This window comes from Oryctolagus cuniculus, chromosome 1, assembly GCF_051225735.1.
Source record: "Oryctolagus cuniculus isolate XC-2025 breed Fujian yellow rabbit chromosome 1, ASM5122573v1, whole genome shotgun sequence".
NCBI classification, from domain to species: Eukaryota; Metazoa; Chordata; class Mammalia; order Lagomorpha; family Leporidae; genus Oryctolagus; species Oryctolagus cuniculus.
In genome coordinates, this window is record NC_142867.1 from 185,511,773 (window position 1) to 185,536,728 (window position 24,956).

The following is a 24,956-nucleotide window of genomic DNA, read 5'->3' on the forward strand; positions in this document are numbered from 1 at the left end:
ATGGGCCATTTGCTTATCTTCTTTGGGAATGTCTAAGTCCTTTCCTCATTAAAAAAGTTTTCAATGTTGAGTTTTAGGAGTTCTGTATATATTATGTACATTAATACCTTATCAGATGTGTGATTTGCAAATACTGTATTTTCACCAATTCTGTGGATTACTTTAGGCAAACACTTGGATATAATGTTTAACTTTTTTTTTTTTTTTTTTTTTTTGACGACAGGGAGAGTGGACAGTGAGAGAGAGAGACAGAGAGAAAGGTCTTCCTTTGCCGTTGGTTCACCCTCCAATGGCCGCCGCGGCCGGCATGCTGCGGCCGGCGCACTGCGCTGATCCGATGGCAGGAACCAGGTACTTCTGATCTCCCATGGGGTGTAGGGCCCAAGGACTTGGGCCATCCTCCACTGCACTCCCTGGCCACAGCAGAGAGCTGGCCTGGAAGAGGGGCAACCGGGACAGAATCCGGCGCCCCGACCGGGACTAGAACTCGGTGTCCCGGCGCCGCAAGGTGGAGGATTAGACTAGTGAGCTATGATGCCAGCCTGGATATAATGTTTAATAACTGTGCTGTTGCCTACCATCCATAATGCTAATTTGTCTCCTGGGGATTGGTTTAGTTAATGAATATAAACAAAGGATCTTGAGACTCCATCACAGGAGTTCTGCAAACTTGGACTTGGGGTGAGGTCATCTGTGGTGGTTAGTTTAAAAAGTAGTGCTGGTCTAACTTAGCCCTATATCGAGAGTAAAAAAAAGCATCAGAACCACCTAGACTGTGTTCTTCCTAAGGGGGCTGGTCAGAGAAGTTTGATCTGCCAGATGCCTTTGTAGGCAGAGTAGCTATAGAGGATCGCAATTTCATATGTGCTTTCCACTGGCATTTTTACTAAAGGAATTGATTCTGAAGATGAAGACTAAATAACATGCTTGGGTGATTATCTCCCCCGGCACACCAATTTGAATGGCTATTCATGTTCTTAGTTACATTCACAAGAGTTACAGAAGCCAGATGAGCAACCACATTTCCTGGTTTTATTAAACAATAAGAAAAGACATATGGAAGAAAGCAGGAACAAGAGTTGCCTACACCACTCCTACATGAGCTCCAAGTAATTCCCCTTCTGCTTGGGATAGGGAGAGGAGACTAAGTCCAGACCTTGGACCTGAAATCCAGTAACTGGCTTGTGCTTGACAGAGCCCAAGGGCCCTATTACCCAGGTCCATACCTGCAGACTGAGGCTACCTGTTATCACAAGGAACCACAGGACTGTTTTGGGACCCAGTACTTGGCTGATAAAACCCAACAAAGGACAGATCCTAATAGGTCCTGTCCTTAGGCCAATACCTGCAGGTGGAATCTCTGAACTTTCCCATGCCAACTGGGGTCTTGTGGCTTCAGCTGATTGAGGTTATGCTCCAATCAGAATTACTTATGGCCAGCTGCAGTGGTCTTGGTCTCTCAGTCCATCTTTTTTTTTTTTTTTTTTTTTTTTTTTTTTTTTTTTTTTTTTTGACAGGCAGAGTAGACAGAGACAGAGAGAAAGGTCTTCCTTTGCCGTTGGTTCACTCTCCAATGGCCGCTGCGGCCGGCGCACCGCGCTGATCTGAAGGCAGGAGCCAGGTACTTCTCCTGGTCTCCCATGGGGTGCAGGGCCCAAGTACTCGGGCCATCCTCCACTGCACTCCCTGGCCACAGCAGAGAGCTGGCCTGGAAGAGGGGCAACCGGGACAGAATCCGGCGCCCCAACCAGAGAACCCGGTATGCCGGCGCTGCAAGGCGGAGGATTAGCCTATTGAGCCACGGCGCCGGCATCTCAGTCCATCTTAGCAACAGACCATACTAATGTATAGTTTGGTCCTACCCCTTCATGCTGCGTTGATCTGGGTGGGCTCTGGGGTATGGGTGAGATTAACATTATGGAATTGGTGGTCACAGGGTGAGCATTTGGACCTGTCCTGTTTCCAGGGGGAAGTTTGTAAGGACAGTCTTCCTTGTTTCTGAGTAGCACACCCACTGTGAATTTGGGACAAATCTAAGGCAGTGACAGCACACTGGCAGTTGCCTTCTGTACAATTAATCTTAGGTCGCCACCTAGTGCTCATGTGATGTAAATGAAGGTTCAGAGGGAACAAGTGGACTGCCTAAGGATCTTTGGAGGGAGTGCCACAAATGAAGCTGGATTATAAAAACTGAAGAAAAAGAGCTAATCCTTCAGTACACAGTTATCGTATACCAACAAGCATCAAGAATTCTCAGGGAACCATGCCCTACCTAATGAACAGAACAAGTGCTAGAAACCAACTACCTGGGATCTGACATTGTCAAATGCTTGGATGAAGAATGTAAAATAACTGCTTTCTGGGACACAATGAACTTCGAGGAAACACTGAGAAACTATTTAACACTCTACTAGAGAGACTTTATGGGGCGATGGACGTAATTAAAAATCAAATGGAAATCTTTCAACTGAAAAGTACAGTAAGCAAAACTAAAAACACACAAGAAAGCATGAATAACAGAATATATCATATAAAAGAAAGAATCTATGAACTTAAAGACAGGCTACTTGAAAATATATGGTGGTAGGACAAAGAAGAAACACAAATCAAGAAGCATGAAGAAAGCTTACAGGGTACTTGAGACAGCATGAAAAGAACACATGTCCAAGTTACTGCGGCTCAAGAGGGACTTGAAAATGCCAAAGGGAACAGATAGCATATTCAAAGAGATAATAACAGAAAATTCCCAAACCAAGAGAAAGATACAATTATCCAGACTCAACAAAGTCTACTCTAAGATATATCTTCAAGAACTCCAATGTTAAAGAGAGGATTCTTAGCCGGCGCCACGGCTCACTTGGCTAATCCTCCACTTGTGGCACCGGCACGCCAGGTTCTAGTCCTGGTTGGGGCCCTGGATTCTGTCCCGGTTTCTCCTTTTCCAGGCCAGCTCTCTGCTGTGCCCCGGGAAGGCAGTGGAGGATGGCCCAAGTGCTTGGGCCCTGCACCCCATCGGAGACCAGGAGGAGGCACCTGGCTCCTGGCTTTGGATCAGTGCAGCACACCTGCAGTAGCAGCCATTTGGGGGGTGAACCAACAGAAAAGGAAGACCTTTCTCTCTAACTCTGCCTGTCCAAAAAAACAACCAACCAACCAACCAAAAAACAGGATTCTGGAAGCTGTAAGAGAAAAGAAATAATACATAAAGGAGTCCCAATTTGCCTGACTGCAGATTTCTCAGTGGAAACCTATAATTCAGGAGGGAGGGAGATAAGGCTTTTACAATGCTGAAGGAAACAATTTTCAGTCGCAAATATATGATAACAAAGCTATCGTTTAGACATGAAGGAAAGATAAAGACATTTCCAGATAAAGAAAAGTGGAGAGAACTTATCACCACCAGACTTGTATTACCAGAAATGCAACAGGAAGTTCTTGAAACTGAAAGAAGAGATGCCAATGAGTAAGAATGAAACCATACAAGTTAGAAAACACAAGAATAATTATACAGGCAAACTCAGGTGATTCAAAATAGCAACCACAGTGCATAAATCATTAATATTTTAGTATGAAAAGTAAACAAAGCAATTAAAATGACAAGGATACTAGCATGTTGAAAGATAAGTATTAGAAGATTAAAATTCTGCACAAATTCAGAATGTATAAATGGAGTGCAACTGTAGAGTTCTTTCTTTATCTTGTATCTCTTTTTTCTCTTTTTCCATCTTTATAATTCATCACAAGTTGCTTATATAAAAATAGTTTATGTTGAAATCTTAATATATGCTAAACTGATCTTCTGTATATAAAGAGAATTGAAAATGAATCTTGATGTGAATGGAAGGGGAGAGGGAGTGGGAAAGGGGAGGGTTGCGGGTGGGAGGGAAGTTATGGGGGGGAAGCCATTGTAATCCATAAGCTGTACTTTGGAAATTTATATTCATTAAATAAAAGTTAAAAAAAAGAATTAAAGAGCTTTTAACAAAATTTGCAACATTAGGAATTCCTGAGCAAAAAAAAAAATAGTTTAACCAAAATGATTTTGTAAGTCTTGTGGTAACCACAATTAAAAACTCTATAATAGACTTACCAAAAATCATAAGCAACGAGTCAGAGCACCCAAGTAAGGAAAAACATGCCATAAAAGAAGATTGTAAGAGAGGAAAAAGGAAAAGCAATAAAATTGGAAAATGAGTCTCAAAATGGCAGTAGTAAGCCTTTGTCTATTAATAATTACTTTAACTGTGAGTGGATTGACTTCTCCAATTAAAAGAGAGAGTGACCATATGGGTAAACAAACAGGATCCAACCATTCGCTGCTTCGCTGCTTAAAAGAAATTTAATTTACATCTAACAAAACACACAGACTACAGGTGAAAGGATAGAACAAGATAGTCCATGCACATAGAACACAAAAGAAGCAGAGGTAGCCATACTTACATCAGATAAAATAGATTTTATATCAAATCAAAAAGATATCTACAGAAAGCTCTATCCAACAACTTTAGAAGGTACATTCTTTTCAATAGCATGTGAAATATTATCCAGATGGATCATATGGCAGGTCATAATACAAGTCTAAAATTCAAAAAATAGGAATCATATGAAGTATCTTTTCAGCCACAGTGCACTAAAACTAGAAATCAATAATAAGAAAACCTTTGGAAGCTACATACATACATGAAAATTAAACAATTTACTCCTGAATAACCAATGTATCAAAGAAGATATTTAGAAAGAAAATTTAAAAATTTCTTAAAATGAGTAAAAATCAAAACATAGCATATCAAAACCTATAGCAAAAGAAATACTAACAGGTGATTTTTTTTTTTTTTTGGACAGGCAGAGTTAGTGAGAGAGAGAGAGAGCCAGAGAGAAAGGTCTTCCTTTTTCTGTTGGTTCACCCCCCAAGTGACCGCTAAGGCCAGCGCATTGCACGCCAGTGCACTGTGCCAATCTGAAGCCAGGAACCAGGTGCCCCCTCCCAGTCTCTCATGCAGGTGCAGGGCCCAAGGACCTGGGCCATCCTCCTCTGCCCTCCTGGGCCACAGCAGAGAGCTGGACTGGAAGAGGAGAAACCGGGACAGAATCCGGGGCCCCAACCAGGACTAGAACCCAGGGTGCCGGCACCGCAGGTGGAGGATTAGCCTAGTGAGCTGTGGCGCCGGCCAAGAGGTGATCTTTATAGCAATCAATGTCTTCATGAAAAAGCAGGAAGATCTGAAATAAATGATTTATTTCTGCACAGTAAGGAATACAAAACCAAGAACAAATTAAATCCAAAATTAGTAGAGGGAAAGAAATAATAAAACTCAGACTGGAAATAAATTAAATGGAGGCTATTATCCATGTCAAAAAAATCAATGAAACAGATGATTCTTTGAAAAGATAAACAAAATTGACAAACCCATATCTGGACAACCTATGAAGAAAAGAAAGAGGATTCAAATAAATAAAATTAGAAATAAAAAGGGAGACATTACAACTGACACTACAGGTATATAAGGAATTATTAGAGATTATTATGCAAAACTAAGCAGCCACAAATTTGATCACTTAGAAGAAATGGACAAATTCCTGGACTTCTACATTGTACCAAGATTGAATCATGAATAAATAGAATAATAAACAGATCATAATGACTAACAAAGTTGGATCATTAATATAAGTCTCCTGTACAAGAAAAATCCGGAACCAGATGGCTTCACTGCTGAATTCTACCAAACATTAAAGAAGAACTAGGAGCAATTCTTAAATTATTCCAAAACATAGGAGAGGAAGGGATCCTTCCAAACCCATCTTACAAGGCTAGCATCACTTTGATGCCAAAACTAGACAAGGACACAACAAAAAAGGAAAGCTACAAACCAATACTCTTGATGAATATAGATGCAAAAACTCTCAACAAAATATAAACAAATCCAATCCAATAGCAAATTATAAAGATTATTCATCATGATCAAGTGAGATTCATCCCAGGGATGCGTGGATGATTCACCTTATGCAAGGCAATAAATACAATATACCACATCAACTGAAGAAAGGAGAAAAATCATATGATCTCAACAGGTGATACAGAAAAGGCATTTGATTAAATCTAAGAACACTTCATGGTAACAACTTTGAATAAATTATGTATAAAAGATATTAAACGCTTCCTCTCTAAGGTCTGGAGCAAGACAAGTATGTTCACTTTTACACTTAACAAATTCAAGAAAATTGCAGGACACAAAGATGTAGTAATTAAAGTAGCATGGGATCAGCATAAAATCAGACACATAGACCCAGTGAACAGAATAGAGACCCAAGAAGCAAATTCATGCCTCTAAGCCAACTAATATTTTATTTTTTTAAAGATTTATTTATGTATTTGAAGGCAGAGTTGCAGAGGCAGAGAGAGAGAGAGAGAGAGAGAGAGAGAGAGAGATAGGTAGGTGTCTTTTGTCTACTGGTTCACTACCCAGATGGCTGCAACAGCCAGAACTGCGTCCATCTGAAGCCAGGAGCCAGGAGCTTCTTCTGGGTCTCCCACGTCGGTGTAGGGATCCAAGGACTTGGACTATCTTATACTGCTTTCCCAGGCCATAGCAGAGAGCTGGGTTGGAAATGTAGCAGCTGGGACTTGAACCAGTGCCCATATGGGATACCAGCCACTGCATGGGGCAGCTTTACCTGCTATACCACAGCCCACCCCCAACTAATATTTTAAAGCAATTTATTTTATTTAACAGGGAGAGAGAGGAAGAAAAAGAATAACAACGTCAAGAACAAGTGAGTGTGAAAGAAACACAGACCTTTAATCCCCTGGTTCAATCCCTAAATGCCTGTGAACCAAGTAACTCAATCTAGGTCTCTCATGTGGATGACAGGGACACAAGTACTTGAGCTATCACATGGTGCCTTCCAGCTTGCACATTAGCAGGACATCTGTGTTCCCATATTTATTATAGCACTATTCACAATAGTCAAGAAATGGAAAAAACCTAAGTGCTCATCCACTGATGAATGGATAAGGGAAATATGGCATATTTACCTATACACAGTGGCACAGTGGAATACTATTAGGCCATAAAAAGTCCCATTATCTGCAACATGGATGAATCTGGAGGTCATTGTGTTAAGTGAAATAAGGCAAGTACAGAAAGACAACTAATGAGTGATCTTACTAATATAAGAAATTTAAGAAAGCTGATCTTATAGAAGAATGATGGAGGAGAGTCAGAGGGAGGAAGTGAGGTAGAAAGATCCATTAGCAGGTACTAAATTATTGTTAGATAGGAGTTACGAATTTCTCACATTCTGTTGCATACTAGGTGACTATAGATAGTGATAATGTACTATGTATTTCCCTAAAAAATAGAAGAAAGGCCTTTGAGTATTTTACTAAAAAATGTTAAATGAAGGTATATATGTTTATCCTGATTGGATATCACATAGGGTACACATGTATAGAAACATGGGATGATATCTCACAAATAGGTACAATCTTTGTGTCAGTTAAAAGGAAAATAAAGGATTTCCATTGTTAATGTTCTGAGACAGGAACTGAGAATTGCTTCTGAGTCCTAGACCATTTTAAAAATCAAACACACAGATTCTGATTTTAGTCCCTTGGCAGCAGGTGTGCTTGCTCCACTTCCTAGTATTTTAACTGTTTTATAAAGGATCAATTAATAAGAAACTCACATGTCTCCTGACCATGCAGTATGATCAGGCCATGGGGAATATAGTCAAAATAAAAGTAACAGTTTTTCTCTAGTTCTTTTTCTACAACATAATTGCAGTGTCTCTTTTCTCTTATAATGTTTATATTTTACTCTGAAATATTCTTGCTGATATCACCAAACTTAACTCCTTATAGATGATTCTGTGCTGGAACCACATTTGTGAATTTTTACTTGTTATATCATGAAGTGAGATTACGTTTTCTAAATATGCCCTGTAAACCATCTGCTAAGCATCTATGAACCTCTGAAGAATGGCTTTCTCTCCATTCTCATGGACATATGACCTTACTCTCCAAATGCCTCATCCCTGGTTTGTTCTGCATTCTGTTTTATCACTCAGTGACAGAGGAAAGGCTTATATCTCATTTTGGGTTTTAGAAGGAAGAGTGATTTTTTTGATTGAGCCTAAATTGTAAAGGAGCAGCTCATTGTAGCACTCTTGGTTTATTTCTACTAAACAAAACAAAGACTGCTACAGCCTTGAATGATATTATAGCCCCTAAATTCATTTATCACTTCAACAAATATGTGACAAACTCTTTCTATGTGCTAGACGTTTTTCTGGCACTTGGGATACATCTGCGAATAAAAATGACAGTGATACTTGTTCTCATATAACTTATTTTCTAGTTGAGAGAGAAAAATAATATACAATAATATAATAAATCAAAAAGTTCTACTTGAAAGAGCTGGAAGAGTAGGTACGCACAGGTATATTCCAATATTAGAAAATAAAAATCTTTCTATTAGGAGGTAAAAATACATATAAAATTTAAACTGGTATAAAAATTACCCAATTAAGTCTTCAAATTCAATCTGCAAATTTTGGTTTGCAAATCTGCCTAGGGATGGGCTTCCATATGCGAATCCCCCTGATTATCTTCTAATAGTTTGGCTTATTCAAATTAGGATCTAAACAGGCCACCTGCTAATTTAGTTATTTCACTGAAGTCTCTTTGAAATCTCCTTTGATCTGCTATGGTACCATCATTGTTAATTTTTCTATCAATTATTTCACTGTAACAGGTACTATTGGTTACCTTTTGTATTCTTTGGCACTCACCAGTAGCATGCATACTGACTCAATGGTTTCCAAAAAAAATGTAACTGTAGGTTGACCTTTGGGTTTTCTTGTCTTTCACCACAAGCAGCCACACATGAGTTACTAGGACATCTTTTGCTTCACCTATTCTCATCCACCTTCAACCAGTGACTAATGAGTGCATAAATCATCCAGTTTCCTCACCCTCATCTTGGATAATTCTGAGATATAATCCACTCCTTCAAAGTTCCTCCCTGGGACTGAACTACAGGGACCTGCAACAGTAAACTTGCTCAATTCCTCGCCTGTTAGTGGCCTCCTTCACTTCCATTGCATAGGTTGCTCCCTCATTTCTCTGGCAATGGTATCCCACGAATAAACCATGAACCTTCTCTGAGGGTTTTGTTTTGTGGAAACCCAACCTAAGATATCTATGGTCTAAATTTGTTTAAGTAGTTTACATGATGCCATTTGTTATTCTAAAAAGCTTATTTTCTTTTTTTTTAATGTAATTTTATATATTATATAATATTTCATATCAGGAATAACAGAAAATGTTATTCCTAGTTCCTAAACCACATCCTGAAAACTACACATTTATATTTACATATTCATATCAGTACTCCACCCCTGTCCCATAATTCCATGACCTACTGTAAGTCTCTTGCTTAAAGAAAGGAAGGCTTCCCAGTACTTTGTCAGTGGCTGCTGTGAATACAGGAGTCACTCAGAGTACTTGATCATGTAGTTTTTAAAGTCCTTGGATTTCTCTTTCTCAGACCAGATCACTCTTTTTCGGACCACTATGGAAGTCCTTTCAAAGTCCTTTTCATACTGAGTCACTTGAGGCTTCCACTCTGTGATCTCATCCTTGGCCTGCTGTAGCTCGTTGGACTTGTTGGACCATAGCTGTCAAGCCTCTGCCTCCCACGTCTTCTCAGCGTAGCTTATGAATTCTGCCGAGGTTGTCACGTCCTCACGCAGTGATTGAAGGCAATGTGGACTACAGCCAACAGATGTAGTCACGCAGGAGCTCGGCAAGGAGGAAGTTGTTGTTGGTCTGTCCCTGGTGGAGCTGCTCAGTTTTTCCTTCTACTTCAGCAAGCTAGGAGAGTTCCTGTGACAATGTTGTCTCCTAAACAGGGGCAGAGTCTGAAAACTGGGTTGTGTTCAGCACTAGCTCTTTCCTATGGTTGACTAGAGTTTCTATAATAGCATGTAATTTCTGTAAGTTCTGCTCCTCACATTTTATCTCCTGAAGCTTCTCCTCAGACCAAAAGTCTGACTCATTCATCTTGAAGGTTATTTTGCTGACAGCATCGGTGGCTCTGTTGAACATGTTGGACATGTTGAGGAGATAAGCCCCATGCAAGATCTATGTGCCCAAGGCATGTAGCAGCTCTTCTTTTTTCAAGAAGCCCCTATAAAATGGTAGTATGGTTCACAACCCTCTGAAGATAGCTTTCTAGAGTGGTCCTTTGTTTTTTACAAAATTCTGCTGAAGAAGAATCTTCCATCCCAACTTTCACTTTTTCATTCTTGGTAGGCTCTTCTTGGATAGAGAAGGGACAGTGATACCATTCTGAGAGTATTTCTCTGAAAGCTTTTCATCAGTTCCCAGAAAGCCACTAGATCTTCATTTTACTGCAAACTGTTCACTTCTGAACATTGGCAAGCTCCTCTGTATTGTAACTTTGTAGGCTACATAGGCTTTCAAACCATCTCCTATCTTTTCAAGATCATTTGTACCAACTCTCAAAATGGCTCCTCCAGCTCTTCTTCTAGTTCCTAATAGCTTGGCTGGGACATAGAAGAATTCATGTGGAGGAAGAAAAAACATTGTGACCAGCACCTTTTTCTGATGATTTTGTATATTGTCCAGGGATAGCTCCACGGCAGTATCTGCAAAGACATCCTATGGCTCTTGGTCTTGTTTTTCATCGATTCCATTTCCTTCCTTCCTTCCTTCCTTCCTTCCTTCCTTCCTTCCTTCCTTCCTTCCTTCCTTCCTTCCTTCCTTCCTTCCTTCCTTCCTTTTGACAGGCAGAGTGGACAGTGAGAGGGAGAGACAGAGAGAAAGGTCTTCCTTTGCCGTTGGTTCACCCTCCAATGGCCGCCGCGGCCGGTGCACTGCGGCCGGCGCACCGCACTGATCCGATGGCAGGAGCCAGGTGCTTCTCCTGGTCTCCCATGGGGTGCAGGGCCAAGCACTTGGGCCATCCTCCACTGCACTCCCAGGCCACAGCAGAGAGCTGGCCTGGAAGAGGTGCAACCGGGACAGAATCCGGCACCCCAACTGGGACTAGAATCCCGTGTGCTGGCGCTGCAAGGTGGAGGATTAGCCTAGTGATCCGCGGCGCCAGCTGGATTCCATTTTCTTTAGAGCCATTGTTAATGGGAAGGCTGGATGCAATTCCCTCTGAAGACCAGGGCTTTCTGACCAAAGTAGTGCCTGAGAAAATGTCCTCTCCCTCCACGTTGCTGTCCTCAGCCCTGGCTTCTGAACCCTCAGGTTCCTTCTTGGACTCCAACTCCAGGCACTAGAAGGATTGAGGGAGTCTCCTCAAATCTCCAATATGCTACCACTGGCACCACCAGATGCCACCTTCCTCCATCCTAATAAAAGGTTCTTTTTCTTTCCCTCCCTCCCTCTCTCTCCTCTCCTTCCTCTCCTCTCCTCTCCTCTCCTCTCCTCTCCTCTCCTCTCCTCTCCTCTCCTCTCCTCTCCTCTCCTCTCCTCTCCTCTCCTCTCCTCTCCTCTCCTCTCCTCTCCTCTCCTTTCCTAGTGCTACTTAACATTTGCAGGCTTGGGTTGGGAGATGAGTCAAGAATATTTTGTAAGAGGACAGCATTGTGGCATAGTGGGTTAAGCTGCTGCCTGCATGCTGGCATCCCATATGGGTGCTGGATGGTGTCTTGACTGCTCCACTTCTGATCCAGTTCCTTGCTAATGGCTTAGGAAAGCAGTGGAACATGGCCCAAGTGCTTGGGCCCCTGCCACCCATGGGTCAGAACTGGAAGAAACTCTGGGCTTCTTGGCTCTGCCCTGGCCATTGTGGCTACTTGAGGAGTGAACCAGCAGATGGAAGACCTCTCTGTCTCTGTGTCTCACCCTCTCTCTTTGTAACTCTGATTTTCAAATAAATAAATAAATATTTTTTAAAAAGAGAGTATATTTATTGGTAGCGCTCAGCATCATATTACATCACACCAAAAATCAGTGTCTGGTTCTAGTATATGTGTATCAGTAAATTGGGACGATGAGAGTGTGTAACTCCCTATCAGCCTTATGCCTAAGGATTTTAATATTCATTGATAACTATTGCCTGAGGCAGTTATTTAATTTAGGATTGTAACATGATTTTTCTTAATTCTATTATTTTTTCATCATGTTACCTGAAATTCTTCTGTATTGAAAGTTTATCTGCTAGTGATATTTTGTCACCTAATAACATTTTTATACCAAAAAGAGGATAAATGGTGAATTCTTTTTCTTTAATTATTTGGTTATATTGTAAAGAGGTTATGTTCTAACAACTTAAAATCTTGCCCATTGAATTTTGTTTTGTTTCTTTTACCTTTTCCTTTTTTCTTTTCCTTCTCTTTTTATTCTTACTCTTTCTTGCTCTCCCTTTTATTTTCTCCTCCTATCTTCGTTCTAATCTACCTTTTACTCTTCTATTCCTTCTCCTTCTTCATATTATTATGAAATGTCTTTTTATATATTTAATATTTAAAAATCATTCTTTGGTGTTAACATTGTCCCATCTTTGGCTGGTTGGAGATCCATACTCTTCTCTTCTTTTGACATGATCTTGTTCTACTTTGATAGTATCTGCTGAAGACTGAATTTTTGTGTCCTTCAAAATTCATATGTTGAAAACCCAGTACCCAACGTGATAATATTTGGGAGGTGACTAGGTAGTGAGGATGGAACCCGAATGAAGAGACCAGCAGAAATCCCTCAGCCCTTTACTACGTGAGGACACACTGAGAAGCTGTCATCCATGAACAAGGTAGCAAGTCCTCACCAGCCACCAAATTTACCAGTGCCTTCATCTGGTACTTCCCAGCCTCTAGAATTCTACAAAATAAGTTTCTCTTATTTATAAACCACAAGCTCATAGTGTTTTGTTGTAGCAACTTTAGCAGACTTAGATAGTATCCTTACTATCTGGCACATGAGGTGTCCCAGGCTCATCTTACACATTTCTCTTCTAAACTTAGAATCAGACACATTGAAGAGTGCTGGTTCCTTTTATTACACTTTTATTTAGAAATTGCAATTTTAGAATGAGGGTGTGCATTGCTATCATTCTGCCATAGTTGTAGCCCTTTTCATTGAATAGAGCTTAGGAAGCAATGTTTTCAAAAATGGGAAAATCATTACTCCAGAGTGCCATTTTATGCTTCAAATTTAAGAGATTTCTATTTAACATATTTGATTTTAAACTTATATATGATTTATCTTTTGCTGAAATTCTGATTTCTAGCCACGTTTACAAAATATTTTCAGTATTCTAAAATATTCATATAATAGTTAATAACCATACAAAATGTTAATATAAAATTCCTAAATGATTTTAAATTTTAAAATTTACTTATTTATTTATAAAAGAGAAAAGGAAAGGGAGGAAGAACAAGAGAGTGAGAGAGCGAGAGCTCCCATCTGTTGGTTCATTCCCCAGATGCTTACAATAGCAGAGACTGTTGGCCAGACTGAAGCCAGGACTCAGGAACTCATTTCAGGTCTCCTAGGTGGGTGGCTGGAACTCAGCTATACGAGCCATTATTGCTGCCTCCCAGGGACTTCATTATCAGGAAGCTAGTGTCAGGAGCCGGAGCCACATATTGAACTCAGGCACACTGTTCTGAGATGCCAGTGTCCCAACTGGAATCTTAACCATTAGGCTTGACACCTACTTCCTTTTTTTTTTTTTTTTTTTAAATTTATAATTGAGAGGCAGAGTTAGACAGTGAGAGAGAGAGAGAGACAGAGAGAAAGGTCTTCCTTTTGTTGGTTCACCCCCAAAATGGCTGCTACGAAGCCAGGAGCCAGGTGCCTCCTCCTGGTCTCCCATGTGGTGCAGGGCCCAAGCACTTGGGCCATCCTCCACTGCCTTCCTGGGGCACAGCAGAGAGCTGGACTGGAAGAGGAGCAACCAGGACAGAATCTGGGGCCCCAACTGGGACTAGAACCCTGAGTGCTGGCGCCGCAGGCGGAGGATTATCCTAGTGAGCTCTGGCGCCGGCCGACACCTACTTCTTAATTAACTATTAATGCTGTTGGTGACAGGAGGGTTTCTTTTCTTTCTTTCTTTTTTAAATATTTTACTAGGGTTTATTCCAGTGTTTAATTTCTTATTTATTTATTTGAAAGTCAGAGTTGCAGAGTGAGGGAGAGGGGGAGGGAGAAGAGGAGGGGTCTTCCATCTGATGGTTCACTCCCCAATTGGCCTAAAGGGCTGGAGCTGTGCTGATCCGAAGCCAGGAGCTTCTTCCAGGTTTCCCAGGTGGGTTCCGGGGCCCAAGGATTTGGGCCATTTTCTACTGCTTTCCCAGGCCACAGCAGAGAGCTTGATTGGGAGTGGAGCAGCTGGGTCTCAAACCGGTGCTCATATAGGAGGCCAGTGCTTCAGGCCAGGGCATTAACCCACTGCACTGTAGTGCGGGCCCAGGAAGGTTTCTATAAGAGTATTTTCTGAGGATGTATGATAGAGAGCACATGTAGAATATGTTTCCTCCCTTGTAAAATAAAAAAAAATTAATGCAAAATTATTATTCTGAAAATCAACTAGAGATTAGGTTTCTTTAAAGACTTTTCCACAAGAAAGTCCCATACCAATATTAGTTACTGCTTTTATGGCCACGTTAGTCCATCATTCTGAAGACATTTAATTGTACAGCCACTTTTCCTTATATTTAATTTGAAAATATTTACTTTTTAAAAATTCATGGGTTTGAGTTATGATCATAATTCTCAGGCCCTGTGCAGTTTCGTGTCTGAGCAAAGAAGGAAACATTTTCAAAATGGAAAGAAAAATTTTTCCTAATTCAAAATGACTTCAGTTGCCATAGTTCCAGTGAATTTTATTTTAACTTTAGTTTATAAGTGTGCTTTAATGGTGTTAATCTGAAGAAATAGAGACAGATTTATTATTTGGAAACTTTCATTACAGTCATGCTTTCTTTGTTTATATTAAAAATCATTAAAATGCCTGTGTGCATCAGTCAGTGAAATCAGTTAAAAATCTTTTAATCTTAAAAAATAGGGCAAAAAGAATGTTCACACTCACTTCTTTGGGCCAACGAGGAAAAAGCTCAATTGAGCCATGGCCTAAGTTAAGAGTCCAGAGTGTATATACTGGCTGAAGAGCTATGGGCTGGTTCAGTTTAATGGATCACTTTTCATCATCCACTTGAAATTACAGAGCCAAACCAAAGTTAAGAAAAAAAAAAATATATATATATATGAGAAGAATGGTCTTTGCCAATAGTTTGTCAATTTGTTCTTTACATGATAAAGGCATATGAAATGCAATTTTCACAGATCCTTTCATTGGGCCTAAAATCCTCACTCCTGTTTAGTTCATGGCTGTAGTTCTTAATTTTTTTTTTTGTATGTTACCATCTTGAGAGCCTGATGACAGAAATGAATCTTCTACCCATAAAAATTTCTCATTTTGAAGTATTTTACACACCACTTTTTGAGGAATTTTGACTTACCACCTTACTTGAAATCCATGGATTTCAGAAGATGAGCTGCTAGTGTGATTGTTCAATCACCAGAGATAATCTGAAGGATAATCCAGCTTTAATATTGAGTTTAAGCCTTGATATTGACATAAAGTTTTACAGTACTTTGTTACAAAAGGGCTCTGAATCTCAAAGGATGTTATTATCTACACATTAGATTTCCCACTGGAATATATTCATGCATACTTACTTTTCCTAATCATTCAGAGAAAAGAAGCAATCTTTCCATTCAAAATTAGTTTGAAAAACCTAATTAATGAAAAAAAAAATCAGATTCCCAAGGGAGCTAGATATTGGCACTAGAATGCTGTTTAAGAAGCATGAGGGTAAGGAATGTAAGCCAAATGTCCTTCCAGCTCCCAGCCAGAGGGTGAATCCCTTAACCCTTCACCCAAAGAGCAACATGGAGGGTTTGGTTAGGCAAAGGAGCACTATGTTCACCCTCTGGCTAGTATTTCCTGCTTCTCTAATTCAGGTACTTTGTTTCTACTATTTTTGCCTCCCAATAGGCCCAGACAGCTAATTTCTTGATTTTATTTTTAAAATTCAACTCATTCCTTTTCTTCTTTAGTCAAAGTGAGTACCATCTAAAGTCTGGCTCAGAGGAATTCAGGCAAGTAGTTTCCTAAGATGAGTTCTGTGTCTGGAAACCTTGTAATCACTAGATGTGTGGTTTTATAAGGAGCTATTCCACATGGCAGCCAGTTCATTTCTTCATGTTTGTATAGCACTTTTAATTCACAAGCAGCTTTCCTATTAATGTCATGTATGTATTTTGAATAAAGGACAAGTAGTGTATGCCAAACTCATGGGTGAAGAAACTAAGGCTTAAAAAGAGTTGAGATGTAAATAACAGACCTGAGACTCCTGTTCAGTCATCAGAGCCTTTGTTTAGATGCATAAGTTCTCAAATATATTAAAATATTTTTAATTCATATATATTTATATTGATAAATTGAATGACTATTTGAAGCATATGACTGTTTAGCAGTAATATTTATCACGATATAAGAACATTCTGGCTTTATTCCTGGCCTTATTTCAGACCTGTAAGTACTTAAACACCTATCTTTTGAATGGATTCTAAGCCAAAATTGGTCTCATATGCTTTAGAACTAGTTTGTTCTCATGAGGACAATAGTTTTTTTTATGATCTTTATTTGAATAGCTACTTGTATTTGATGTCACTTTTCAGAGAAACAATTCATCCATGAAAGGTCATTTCACATCAACTTTACCAAAGAATAACCTTAATTTCATATCAACTAGTTATATAAAGGATTATAGTTATAATAAAAATCCACTGCCAAGAATGCCAGAGAGAACACCCCTTGCTTGTACAAGTTGACATTTCTAAGTTCCTATAGCCTAGTATGATGCATAGCACTGGGATGTCTGTTTAATGGAATTATTTCAAAATGCCACAACATTAGTCTTGGGAAAGTAAATTTGAGTCAAGAAATGATCTCCTGATGGTTCCAAACTTTAAATAGGTTTTAGTTTCCATAAAGGGTAAAAATCTTAAACTGGAAAAAACTTAAAACTATAGAACCCCAAAACATTTTTTAAAAAGATTTATTTATGAGGCTGGCGCTGTGGCACAATAGGTTAATCCTCCACCTGAAGCACCGGCATCCCATATGGGCGCCGGTTCTGGTCCCGGCTGCTTCTCTTCCAATACAGCTCTCTGATATGGCCTGAGAAAGCAGTAGAAGATGGCTCAAGTCCTTGGGCCCCTGCACCTGCATGGAAGACTGGGAAGAAGCACCTGGCTCCTGGCTTCGGCTCGGCACAGCTCTGGCCGTTGCAGCCATTGGGGAGTGAACCAACGGACAGAAGACCTTTGTCTCTGTCTCTCACTCTCACTGTCTATAACTCTACCTCTCAAATAAATAAATATAAAATCTTAAAAAACATTTATTTATTTTGAAAGTCAGAGAGAGAGAGAGAGAGAAAGAGAAATCTTCCACCCACCTCTTTACTCCCGAGATGGCCATGATGGCCAGTGCTGCACCAAGTGGAAACCAGGAGCCAGGAGCTTGAACAGAAGTAGAATAACTGGGACATGTAGTGGTGCCCATGCTGCTGTTGCAGGCAGTGGTTTTACCTGCTATTCCACAATGCTGCCCCCCCTCTAAAAATTCTTAACCTTAATATCATGCATGAAATAGGATTAACGAAAAAGTAAAAGCTCACAACCATAAATCTGGTCATCATTCAACAGTACTCCTCAAGGAACATTAAAATCAGTCTTTACTCATATTTTTTTACATCTTTGCTTCTAAATGTTGACTGATTACCTTAGATTAAATATATCTGTGGGATTTGGCAGTGTGGTACAGTAGGTAAGGCTTTGACATCAACATTCCATTATCGTGCTGCTGGTTTGAGTCCTGCTTACTCTACTTTCAATTCAGTTTCGCCCACACACCTGGGATAAAACCAGGTGATGCCCAGGCATTTGGACCCCTGCCACACTTGTAGGAGACAAGGATGGAGTTCTTGGTTCCTGGTTTCATTCTGGCCCAGACTTGGCTGTTGCAGCTATTTGGGGAGCGAATGAGCAGATAGAAGATCTTGTCTCTCCCTTCACCATTGCTTTGCCTTTCAAATAAATAAACAACTTTACAAAATGTATTTTTGTTGCTATACATTAAAACACACACATTCTGTGTCTCTCTTTCTTGCTGTCTCTGGTGCTGACAGTGTACAATGTATGCCTCCATGGTTTAACAGCTCAAGCAATACCTTTGTTTCAATTTTACATAGCACACTGCTGCACCCTTCTATATCATTAAGCATTAATTGCCCAATTACAGTGCTTTGGGACACTCTTAAAATTGTGCCCAAGGCTTTTCAGCAAATTCAGCTTTAAAGCAAATGATCCCAGTAGTCAAAATTATTTTCTAAACACAGTATAGAGTTTCTTTTAGACAGATTATTTAAGGCCGATTACACTTGCTAGATCCTTATATTACAAAATACTTGAGTACTTAGTGAGGCTGTTACCACTTCTCAGGAGACCTTTTCCCCCCAGCACCATAATGTAAAAGGAACATTACGTATTTGAGTAAAGCAGACTCTTGCAGATATTTTTAATCTGAAAGTAGTTTCCTTTATTTTAGAGAACAATAATGAATTGTTCTGCATCATGGCATTATTTATAAAGGGCTTATTAAAAATACTCTCTTTGTGTAGAAATATATTGTAGCCATGTAATCTACAGGGATTTGGAAATGTTCTAAATTCTTCCATTATTTTGACATACTCATTTCAAGATCTCAGTATGGGAAATCTTATCAAACACATTACATTATTGACAACAAATAGTGACCATCAAGTCCACTGCTAGGCATCTTCTCATGTAGTTCCCATGCATCTTCTCCACAGCTCTCAGCTCACTACTTTCTGTTCCATTTTACATAATATGAAATTGTAGCTTTGGACAGGTAAATAGATGCCTCAGGACCTTATAGTTGGCCAGCTGCAGGCAAATAATTATTAAGTATAGGTTAGAAAATTAAAAACAGTGCTAGGATTTATAGTATTTACTGAAGATAGGGACAAAAAAGGGTTTTTTTTTTTTTGTAGAGACAGTAAAACAGAGTTTGAAAAGATGATGATGAAACAATGAATATAAACATATTTGAAGGCTTGAAACATTTTTAATGGAATTTTTTAAAAAATCCTATAATTCATTAAAACACTGTAATTGATCCTTTATAGTAATTTGGATTCTCAGATATCAGGTTTTCTTGAGGTGGAGTCCATCTGCATTTCTTGAAATTATATCCATATAACCCTTAGTGAACCACACATAGTTCACTAAGTTTCATTTTGCTAGTTAACAGAAATTTTAGTGGTAATTATTGTATTGATGACTTATGATAATATTTACATCAAAGCTAGTTGATCTATAAAGTCTTTTATGCCCTCCTCTGATCTATTTGAATCTATGGTCAAGTTGTACACATAATTATGTAGTTAAGTTGTAATATAAAGATATTATTGATGGATTTTTATCATTAATTCTTTTCCTTTGGATTATTCTCAAAACCTATATATATTTTTCAGTTCAGAGAAAATCCAAAAGGAGGTAAATTTACTCAGAGGAATCACTTCTGTGGTTAGTATCTGTGTGTTTAACTCACAAATAAACCAAACCAAACCAACCAACCAACTAAACAACAGAACAATCAAGAGAAAACCTCAAGGAAAAATTTGCTTCAGTATAGTTTCAGACTTGTCTGACATACAGTAGTCATGCAAAATACTTGTTACACTGAATTGAATGGGCAGTTGCATGTGCCAAGGACATTTTTGTCTAGTAACACTACAGTGATGTCTGAGTCAGCACTGTAGAAGATCAGAGTCTTTGAGAAGTAGACTCGGAGAGCTAGTAGTGTGCAGGAAATCTCCTAGGGAGTGTTCTCTGGGAAGGAATTCAGGGCCAGGCAAGGGGAGAAGTTGATTTGGGATGCAGTCTTGACCAGAGTTTCAACCAGTCCCATGGGGGAGCTTTGAACCAGGGATGGCCTTTCCAGTACTGCTGTGTTAATAATGAAGTGGACAGGACTTCATGATATGGCAGTGACCTGTCATTGAACTAGGTTGGCTTCTCTCCTTCAAGTCTGGGGAATGGTATGACCATGCAAGGCAGCTGTCTAGCTGAGGGTTAATTCTGGATAAGGCTGACCACAGAGATGGCAGGACTTCTAGTAGCTGGTGGGTTAAGTTCTCATACCCCAAATGATGATTGAGAGGAACAGCACAGTCTTCCTATTCACTGCAAACACTGAGGCCAGTGAAAGAAATGAAACAACAATGGCAAAAGGGAATGTTTTGCTTATGCTGTTGATTCCTCATACTCTATCTTTAATTCTGTGGAATTTGTGTGTGTGTGAGTGTGTATGCATTTTTGTTACTTTCAAGTCACAGGTACACTTGTGAGGTCTGACTTGGCTAATTATTCTGACAATTTCCTATTCATTATCTTACATAGCAGGGAGCCTCTTTGGACCATCAAATCTGTAAATTTTCGATTGCACATTAATCAGTGAAATATAATTGCTAGCTCCTGCCTCTGTGCTCGGGGCACACTGTATATGACAGGATATATACAATTAGCCCCAAGGTTTGCTCAGGAGTGCTTGCCCATCCAACAAGAAAATGAGCATTATAGTAATTGAGCCAATGAACACCTTGGGTCTTTCTTCTGCTGGCAGTGGTTAGAAACTCTTATCATTGAATTGTCCTGCTTTGTTTCTCATTATCTCTGGAAAGCATTGCTAGGCAAGAAGCTGTTAGGCAAGCAGAATTTTAGTTTGCTTGGGGTGAGGAAGGTGAATTGCAAGATGAAGTTCTGTTAAGCCCTAATTCAGTGCAGACTTAGCATCAGACTTTACTCTCTCTCTGTCTTATATATATATATTCACTAGATGGGGACATAGAATTTGCTTTGGGGGTTTTGGGAACCTTAAAAAAGTTTACATTCAATATTGCCAGTATGAATTTTTACATATTTTTTTCTGAATACAATATCCATACCCATCATTAGTGATCTATGACACCAAAAGTTTAGGAATTATCATTGAAAATAAAGTACAAAAGACCATCCATTCTCTAATTTTGAACTGTCATCTCTATATCTATGCCTAAACATATATTTGGACATTCCACAAGACTTTATTCAACTTTCCTACAACTAATTCATCACAACTAAGTCCTGTGACTGTTTTCTTCATTTCTGTAAATAATATTACATTCATTTAATTGTTTAGTTTGGAAATCTAGGTATCAGTTCCTCTATATTCCTCCTATATTCCCCAAGTCTGAGAACCATGTATTGATCTGATTGGAAGACAGTGTCTTCTCTCTTAGGAATCTTACTTTGCTGGCCTCCTCATGAACAATTGCTTAGAGTATTTTGTGAAGCCCTATTCAATGACAATATGGTTTTGGAACAAAATAAGTACAAGGGAGTAGTAGAGGATGTTTTCTTATGTTAGAACAGATGGAAAGAGCCAATAAGCTGTTCTTTGTAACAAAGTGCTTATGTAATGTTGTGCTTTGAGATGATCAGATCAGGAGAGGGTCTCTCACAGACCAATTGGAATTTTGTCACCTTAGCTGTAACACAGTAACTAAGAAAGGGAAAGTGCATGTGCTGAAATCAATGACTGGAGTCTAGGTTTAGAGGGATAATACTAATTTTTTTCCAAAACTATATAAGATGAGCAAATTTCAAATATTTTATATATACAGATTTAGAAGCATGGTGATACTTCCTACCCTACTCTCCCTCCTGCCCATGCTCCTTCCTCCTTCCTTTCTTATGCTTTTAATTTTCACAGTGACATACTTTCAGATTATTTTATAATCATAAGCTTAACTCCTCACTAAGTAAGGAATTCAGCAAATAATAAAAAGAAAAAAAATCATTCCTCAACAATAGAGATAAGAGCTATAAATTATAATCAAATCTCAAAATGTCAATTTCACTCAGATATATGACTTTTTTGTACTCTATTAATTATCAGAGATCAGGAAAAACTTATGATATTTGTCCTTTTGGGACTGACTTATTTCACTAAGTATAGTGGTTTCCAGTTGCATCCATTTCATTGCAAAAGACAGGATTTCATTCTTTTTTATGGCTGAGTAATATTCCATGGCATATATATAGATAGATAGATAGATAGATAGATAGATAACATTTTCTTTATCCAGTCATCGGTTGATGGACATTGGATTTATTCCGTATCTTAGCCATTGTGAATTGAGCTACAATAAATATGGAGATACAGACAACTGTTTCATATGCTGATTTTATTTTGTTTAGGTAATTTCCCAGGAATGGCATGGCTGGGTCATATGGTATATATATTTTCAGCTTTCTTAGGAATCTCCATACTGTCTTCCACAATGGCTGTACATGTTGACATTCTTCCCAACAGTGTATTAGGGTACCTTTCTCTCCCACCCCCACATCCTTGCCAACATTTATTGCTTCTTGATTTCTGTATGAGAGCCATTCTAACTGGGGTGGGTGAAATCTCACTGTTGTTTTGATTTGTATTTGCCTGATGATTAGTGACCCTGATCATTTTTCATGTGTCGGTTGACCATTTGAATTTCATCTTTTGAAAAATGTCTGTTCAGGTCCACTGCCCATTTCTTAACTGGGTTGTTTTGTTGTTGTTGGGTTTCTTGAACTCTTTATAGATTCTGAATATTCTTTCTCAGTAGCATAGTTTGCAAATATTTCCTCCCATTTTGTTGGTTACCTCTTCGGTGCAGAAGTTTCTTAGATTGATGTAGTCCTGTTTGTCTATTTTTGCTTTTGTTGCCTATGTTTCTGGAGTCTTTTCCAAGAAGTCTTTGTCTATGCCATTGTCTCTATAGTAATTTGATGATGTCGGATCATAGATTTAGGTCTTTTATCCATTTTGAGTGGATTTTTGTTATGGTGTAAGGTAGGGTTCTTGTTTCATACTTCTGCATGCAGAGATCCAATTATTCCAGCACCAATTGTTGGAGAGACTGGAGGAACAATAATCTTGAGATGTCTGTGTCAACTCTGCTTACCCTCAAGACTTCATCCTTATAGGACAAAATGATCCTTTCAACTTCACAATTTCAGGAAAATACAAATGCCAGTTGAACAAAGATAAGGCAGGATACTAAAGCTCAATTTCTTGTCCCTAGTAAAGTTAGGTAGGCTTTCCTTGTGCCAGACCAAGTTCATTCCTGGGCAGGAAACTTTTTTGCTGAGATCTCTCTTTCTATTTATTGAATATTATTACAATAAAGTCTTATGCAATTTGTTTATCTCTTTTTAGAATTCACAAGAATCTGGCCTGCTTCCGTAGTAAAACCTCTCTAGCTAAAAGGGAACACTTACCTACCAATGACTCACAGTTGTGAGGTTAGAAATTTCAGTAACAAGAGTCCAGAGTTTTATTTCACAAGGATGGATGAAGAATGAAAGAAGAAAATAAGGAATTAAACTAATGTTTGCTCTGCATCTGTCATGGGACTAGCAGTGAGATAAGCTGTTTCTTCATATGAATTATCTGTATATTTGACTCTCTTTTTCCAGGGAAATGTATTTACCCCAGAAGAGGAGACAGTGGCCCAAGAGTTTATGCAACTTGCCCAGTCAGTCACTTTTTCTTAGAATTTGTCATGATTGTGATACCAGCACTTTGATATTTGCCTCTATCTTTTTTGGTTAGATTTGGATCTGGAGAGTGGAAACTAAAGCCTGGTGGTAGCTGTGGAGGAGAGAGGAAGTTTGGGGGTTATTTACCTATCTTCTCTGATTACCTATCTATTTTCCCTCATCTCCAAGTTGACTTTTATATGATGCATTTTTTGATCCTGCTTTGAGACTCTGCAAACTACATTTTCTAGACTCCTTTGCCACAGTGATTCTCTTTTAGCACCTGCCAATAGGGGTACCAGAGACAGACTGGAAAATGGGTGAAGGGGAAAAGGCATTCTCTGTCCTTTTACTTATTCCTGCAGTGTGAATCCAGAGATAATCCTAGCAGCAAATGTTTGCTCCATATCTGATTACTTGTACCAGCTACAACCAAAGGTATTAGCTCCATTCTTGTATGCTCCATTCTTTAATGCTGGGACCAACTCCATGGGACTCCTGATCTAAGTCCATGGGTTCTTAAAACTCCAGTCTACCTTTAGATGGTAACTACTTCCTTCCAGGGCAACTTCAGAGCTCCCAGTTTTCTCTTTTAGTTGTCCGACACCTGTTGTAACTGATTGCTAGAATGAAATCCTTTATACTTTTGGAATAGTAGAGTGGTTTCTGTTCCCCTGGCCAGATGTTAATGGGGTCAAAAATGCATCATATAAAAGTCTAAGGTGGGGAGTGCACAGATTTTTGGTAAAAATAAAGGCTGGAGAAAGACACAATAGTATCTGATCTAGTCAAGTAAACTATTGGCTGCATCAACAGCATGTTAGAGGCAGTTCCTTGACCAAGAAGTCCTTGGAGAAAAATGTCTGAGTTTCATGTTAACCATGGTAAGAACATTTCTTACTGAATGGAAACATGAAATCCAGAAAGCAACTTTACATGATATATCTCTTTAAAATAAGTATAAAAATTTACACAGAGGAGCCAGATTTCCATGTTGAAGCCTTTTTTTTTTTTGAAAAAAAAAAAAAAAAAAGACCTGTGTCAGGTGGCAAGAGAGAATTATTTGCATTTTGATCCCTTTCACCAGAGACACTGAAGCAATCTACTGTCATGTGTCCAATTTGTTTTTCACTTTCAGAGAGCTTGGGACAAGCTCTCATCTGCTTCTCAACTTTAGAGAGCTTCGGATGAGATTTCATTGCCCCCAACCCCACTCCAACCACAAATTACCCAGTTTTCCTTTCTACTCAAATGTCAGTGAATGCTT

At 39.1% G+C, this 24,956-nt stretch overlaps 1 pseudogene; it reads right to left on the reverse strand.

The window, feature by feature from the left end:
* Nucleotides 1-9,372: 9,372 nt before the first annotated feature.
* The window catches only part of LOC100339615 (sorting nexin-1 pseudogene), a 118,495-nt pseudogene continuing 102,911 nt past the window's right edge, over nt 9,373-24,956 (reverse strand).